The sequence below is a fragment of the Octodon degus genome, unplaced genomic scaffold, assembly GCF_000260255.1.
Source record: "Octodon degus isolate 3935 unplaced genomic scaffold, OctDeg1.0 scaffold00049, whole genome shotgun sequence".
NCBI classification, from domain to species: domain Eukaryota; kingdom Metazoa; phylum Chordata; class Mammalia; order Rodentia; family Octodontidae; genus Octodon; species Octodon degus.
The window spans coordinates 8,787,601-8,794,822 of NW_004524625.1; positions in this window are offsets into that span (position 1 = coordinate 8,787,601).

A 7,222-nucleotide genomic window follows, 5' to 3' on the forward strand; every position below is an offset into this window, starting at 1 on the left:
TTCATTGAATTAAGAGAAGGCAGCTGTATATCTATCCAATTTTGAATATACAGATATAAAATGGTCAATCATTTGTATCCCCCTCTTGTGTTCAGTTTTTCCAGAGAAGGGTATTCCATTGTCATTTAAATATTGTAGGTGCCTGAATTCAGCTAAGTATTTCAATATAGTCCATTAGTGCATAACAGTAGTGGGTTATACGTAAGACTGGCAATGTCAGAAGTTATTGACTTGAGTCTTTTACAGCCCAGCACATTAATATGGCTTTACTTTTCTACCTCATTTTTATCCTTTTCTGCTGGATGGTTAAGACCAAGGTAAAGCAAGACCTATATAACAAGAAATGTAACTTTTGTACTTGACGAGTTCAGTCAAATCTGCTCAGGATTTCCCATGAAACCCTGTACCTCAGATTGTAGAACCTTTGTCAGTGTCAGCCACGTGGATGAGTTATAGCCATTGCTTGACCAATTTGCTCTCTGTGAAAGCCTGAGAGAGTGTTTTCTCTCCATGTGACTCTCCTTAGGCACACTCTACATCATCGATCACTTTCCTCTGTGGTCCCATAATCTCCTTGATCAGAAAATTTGGGACACTGAGTTACAGGATGTTACAGTACAGGTTCTCTTATGTCCTGAGTCCTCACTGACCTTGAAAGCTTAGGGTCAAATTGTTAGTTGTCCTTGCAGCCCTTCTTATTCTATAATTTTTGGTCTGTAAACTTAAGCTGTTAACTCCACAGAAAAGAAGCTAAATGATATTATTATTCTACAACATAGGCTGTTGAGTTTAACCTGAAAAGGGTCTACAAATTGCTGTACAGGGTTTCAGGATAAATCCTGAGGGTATTTGACTGACCTTGTCAGATACAAAAGTTTCATTTCTTGTTATATAGGTTTTGCTTTATCTTGGTCTTAACCATCCAGCAGAAAAGTATAAAAATGAGGTATGAAAAGTAAAGCCATATTAATACGCTGAGCTGTAAAAGGCTCAAGTCCACAACTTCTGACATTGCCAGTCCAATGGATAACCCACTACTATTATGGACTCCTGGACTATATTGGATTATTTTGCTAAATTCACACACCTACAATAGTTAAATAGCAATGGAATAACCATCTCTCAAAACTAAACAAAAAAAGAGGGTACAAATGAAGGACCATTTTGTATCTGTATATACAAAATAGTTAGAATAGATATACTTTCTCTTAATTCAGTGAGAAGAAAGATTTATACTAATAGTGTTTGGACAGGATATCATGTCTGCATCTTGTACTATGAATAACCACTATGAAGACAAATATATATAGTGTATTAATTATTGAAACTGTCCTACTAATCAGTTTTGAAACTGTCTCATTACTACTTGTTTCTCAATAAAATTTTTTAAATAAAAATAATAATAAAAATAGAAATAAACAATTGCAAATTTTACATAGAAATCTAGAAACCTAAGTGTATGCAACATTCTAGCAGGGCAGTCCTGACCCTTTTTCTTGTCTCTTGTTTTCATTTATTACCTTTTTTAAAAAAACAAACATTTACTTGAGAGAGACAGTATAGCAGTAATTGCTATGACATTAGAATCAATATGCTTTGAGAAGACCAATATGACAGGGATCCCAAAGATGACCCTTTTATTACACATTGTTATCTTCAGTGCAGCTGCTTAGTTCACAGGTATCAGCATATATAGTTAGTCAGGGTGAGAATTTACCAATTAGCTTCTAGTTTCAAAAACCTGATGGAAATTCTCAGTGGCATCGCCTTAACCATCTAGTGCATAGAAATATATGGTTTTGGCCCTGCCATGTTTCCTAGCTTTTCTCCTTGCCCTCTCTTTGTTGTTTAATCCTTAAATTCTCAATTTCCATTTACTTGCCTTATACCTTTCAATTTTTATTTTTTCCTTTGAGTTCTTACTCTAGGGAGACTATGATATTTACACATGTGTGTCTGGTTTATTTCACTTATGAGTATATCTTCAAGTAGCATCCAATTCAATACAAAGGCTTTGAGTTTATCATTCTTTATAGCTGAGTAATACTTGATTGTATAAAAATACCAGAACTTTTTCATCCATTCCTCAGATGATGAGCATCTTGGTTGTTTCCAAGATTTGGCTATCACAACTCGTGCTACTATAAACATAGGTATACATATATCACTATGATATGATGTTTTCAGTTCTTCTGAGAAAATTTCCAGAAGAGGAATAGCTGGTTTGAATGGGATTTCCAGTCCTAGTTTTCTAAGGAGTCTCCACACTGATTTCCATAATGGTTGCACCAGTCTACATTCCCACCAGCAGTAGAGAAGGGTTCCCTTTTCCCCACAGCCTCTCCAACATTTGTTGTTGGTTGATTTCTTTATGATAGCCATTCTTTCTGGGGTGAGATGGTATCTCAGTGTTGTTTTAATTTTCATTTCATGAATGGCTAGTGATGTGGAGCATTTTTTCATGTATTTACTAGCTTGTAGAATTTCTTTCTCTGAGAAGTGTGTGTTCATCTCAGATGCCCATTTCTGGATTGGGTCTTTAAAGTTTAGTGGCCCTAATGTATTTTAGTTCTTTATAAATTCTAGAGAGAAGATCTTCATCTGAGTGCTTATTAGTTACAATGTTTTCCCCAAATTGTGGGTTGTCTTTTCAGTTTGTTGGTAATTTCTTTTGATGTGCAAAAACTTCTCAATAAGAGGAGGATCAAGCAAAATTTAGGTATTGACAAACTTTGGTAACTATTGGTTTTATACTTTAGACCATAGGAGCAAAGTCTATAGCTATATAATACAGCAAATCATAAATGGCAGGATTATATGCCAAATGTTTTGCCTTATTAAAGTGAACTTACCTGGTATTCCTCTGGTCAGCCCAATTTTCACATTCTATTTGCTTCATTTCACATAGGGTGATGGGCCAGGCACATGGATTCCTCTAGCAGAGCTGTTTCCACAGAGTTCCAGGCACCTAGATGCAGTCCCCACTGATCCAGACAATGGATTCAGTATCTGGATTCTGCCACACGATGCCACTCAGAATTAAGAAGGGAAAGTTAGGCGTTTCTGCAGAAGTGTTAGAAGTGAAGCTCAAACTTAAGCTTTGATGTGCAGTAAACTACTCATCTTCTAAAAATTTCCTGCTTCCTCAGTGCTACTTCATGGCGGTGGATAATGTTTTATTTTTCTGCTTAAAATAATTTTATTTAATGTCTCTGGGTTGAAATGCTTATCCTTTTCTGGTAACAAAAAAATATAGATATCATTTTTTCTTTTATTTAACAAACATGAAACATTTCTCCACTAAGCAAATTGAATGTAATAAGCCAGTGGTAAGCTTTCCCTGAGTCTTTCATAAAAAGTCTACTAAATTTTTCAACTATGCACTTTGGGAAGATTTTACAGTGATTTGGAGAAAAAAAAACTATTCATAGCTATTTTCACATTCTGTGTGAGCTGGCAAAAATATGCCCACTAAGGAGGCTGATTCTATATCATCATATCCCATTTATTCTGGACACTTTATTGGAGAGTGGCAAATGACTGCTACAAAGTTTGGCAGCACACATTATTATTCAGTTGGTACTTTATGGTCCAGATATACATCCTTCCAGAATAGAAGAGCAAAGGGATGCTTTGTGAAGCACTGCAAAACAGCTTAAAGCCTCCCACGGCTCCAGCATTGCTACCTTGGCCTTGCATTGGATTGGTACATGGGATCTAGAGTATAGCCTACACTAGTGGCTGATCTTTGGACTTTTTTAATTTAGAAGGCTTAACCTGAAACAAAATGGCAAAAACTATATTTAAAGTCTTCAGAGAGACCTGCTGGACACTCTCAGTGGGGAATTGTTGATTTTCCTGGGAACATCCAAAGTCTTTAGAATACTCACTAGAATCGCAATGCTTATGCACCACGTTCTGGCCTCATCTCTGAACTACCGCAAGGCAGTACTTACATTATACTAAACTACTGATGGATTCTTGAAAACATTGTAGTTTTGCTTATGCTGTTTTCTTCCCTGGAGTAAGCTTTTCCAGAACATTTTAGCACTGGAATGTTCTATACTTATTTTAAGACCCAAGTGCAGAATTTTTAACCTTTTCATACTTCTCGAGTCACACACCCTGTAAAAAGTTAATCAAATCCTATTTTAAGTCTCCAACTTATGACTAAAGATATCCTTGTAATTAACACAAAAAAAATATCAAAATTTGTTTGGATCTTTTTGTCCTCTGCTAGGCTGTAAGCTTCTAGAAGTCAGGTCCATAGCCCTTTCAACCTTTTATCAGAGTTTCTTGAGCAACTGTCTTCCAGTGGTAGATACAGAACTTAACACTTGCTGAAAGAAAATATCAAATAAATGAGTAAATGGAGCCATCATTTATCCAATCTTTTAAACCAAAAATATGACTCTTCTCTGCTATTCAGTCATCATGGTCAGAAATTCTATGCATTCCAGTGTTAGAATATTTCCTTTCAATGTATTTCTGTCCTTGTGCATTGCAAATGCCTAAATTTTCCTGCACAGATTAGGGTGACCTTGTTACCCTTCTGTGGCACAGCACAGCCTTCATCAAAGTCATAACACCTTGTCGTGTTCTAAGGCCTTCTCTTCACTTTATGAATGTGCATCCAAGCCCCAAGCCCCCCATTTCCACATGCACATCCCATCACCCACCCACCTGGAGCCATTCAAACCTTTAAGATGGCTCTTTATCTCTCTTACCTCTGTTTTGTGTATCTTTCTTTCCTTCTTAAAAACCCTTCCTGCTTTTCTTCTTGGATAGAGTCTATCCACCACTAAAAGTGAAATTAATGTCAGCAGTTCACCTTCCCTCAGAAGGCTCAGCAAGCCATCACCAGTCCAACTCAGGAAGATGTGCTAAGTACATGCACAAACTCCCCTCGAGGAATGTAATCATGGCTTACTGCAAATATGTACTAATAGGCAAGTAAAATTTTTAGAAAATATACATGTGTCTCCTCTTAGAGGTGGAGGATGTGTGTCTAGATGGTTCTCGTTGTGACCCAAGCCCAAGTTGCGATTACTGACAAAAAGATGGAAAGCTATTATCACCTTCATCAGGTCTACATCTGTGTAGGTATTACATGAACACATTCTCATTCACTTAAAAGAAGATCACCTTAATTGTCACTGCTCAGCATCAAAATTCTAAAAGCCACATTATATATTCATGGGAGATGCTAGTGGTGGATATCAACGACATTCCCTGTTATCCCCACAGAGGTAGAAATGTAGAACTATATACCATGAACATTGTTTCCTATCTTGCTGCATTTCAGTTTACCTATCTAAAAAATCAGGAACTGAATTTCTGGCTTTGTGATAGCTAAAAATATTAAAAGATGACATCATATCCTGTGTAAAATCCCTCATATATTGAATATAATATCTAACACTGATGGCTCACACACTTTGGTTGATAAGCTACTGGTCAACTTGTAGCAACCAGCTGAGCTGAATCAGTATTTTCCTGGGAGTGGAAGGCCCACCTGAGGATTGTTGCCAACAGTACAAAAGCAGAACAGGAGGGGAAGATGGTGTGCTAAATGTTCTACTAAAGACACTTGTCATTCTGGTTTTCCTGGTATGAACTCAGCTGTTCTCATCACTGGAGAACCTTAAGTCTTCACTGTTGCTGAGGATGGCTGCAGTTCTGTTCAGTGGACCTCTGGTCCTTACCTTAAGTGTTGTTTTCTAGCTCCAGTGTAGATCCCTCAGTCTGGTGAAACAAATCCTCCATTCCACTGGTATAGACTTTTTTATAATTTTATTGAGAAACAAATATCAACAAGACAGTTTCACAACCAATTACTAGCACATTTACAGTAATGAATGCATTGCATATTGTTGTCTTCGTGGTTATTCATTGTAGAAGATGCAGAAATCATAACCTCTCAACATTATTATAACAAATTTCTCTATTCAGTGAATTAAGAGAGTGGAGATGCATATCTATCCTAACTATTTTGAGTATACAGATACAAAACAGTCGTTCATTTCTATCCCATACTTCTGGTTAGTTTTGTCAGAGAAGGGCATTCCATTATCATTTAAATATTGTAGGTACTTGAATTCAGCAGTTTCTCCCAATAGAGTTCAGCAGCCCTTAATAGCAGTGGGTTTTCCATAAGACTGGCAATGTCCAAAGTTGTTGCCTTGAGCTTTCTACAGCTCAGCAAATTAATGTGGCTTTACTTTTCATACTTCATTTTCATACTTGTCTGCTGGATGGTTAAGACAAAGATTAAGCAAGACCTATACAACAAGAAATGTAACTGATAAAGTCAGTCAAATACCCTCAGGATTTTTCCTGAAACCCTATACCACAGTTTGTAGACCTTTTGTGAGTGTCAGTCATGTGGATGAGTCATGGCCATTGCTTGACCAATTTGCTCTCTGTGAAAGCCTGAGAGAGTGTTTTCTCTCCATGTGACTCTCCTTAGGCACACCCTACATCATTGATCACTTTCCTCTGTGGTCCCATAATCTCCTTGATCAGAAAATTTGTGACACAACTGAGTTACATGATGTTATAGCACAGGTTCTCCTGTGTCCTGAGTCCTCACTTGAAAGGCTATCACCAAAATGTTGGCTGTCCTTGCAGGCCTTCTTTTTTTCTAGTTTTTGGTCTGCAAATTTAGGTTAACCCTCCAGAAGAGAAGCTTATTTTCACTCTACAACATATGGAGTTGAGTTTAACCTAACTATCTCTCTGAATATCAAACATCTTAGGCATAACATGGAACAGATATTTTCCATCAAGCATAGATATGTTAAAAATTAAGTCCCTACAGAATATGAAGACAAAAATTTAAAATAAATGGAAAAAATATGAATAAACAATTACATAATTTTACATAGAAATTAAGAAATCTAACCATATACAGCATTGTAGCAGGACTATCCTGTGACTTTTTTTGCTATCTCTTGTTTTCATGTATTGCCCTTTAAAAAAAAAATTTACTTGAGAGATAGTATGGCAGTAATTGCTATGGCATAACAAGCACTATGTAAAGACAGGAATGGCAGGCATTCCGAGCATGACCCTGCCATTACACATTGCTATCTTCAGTACAGCTGCTTAGTTCACAGCTGTCAGCACATAAGGTTAGTCAGGGTGAGAATTCTACCAATTAACTACTATTTTCAAAAACATGCTGCAGATTCTCATGATCCTTGCCTTACTCATCTTGTGC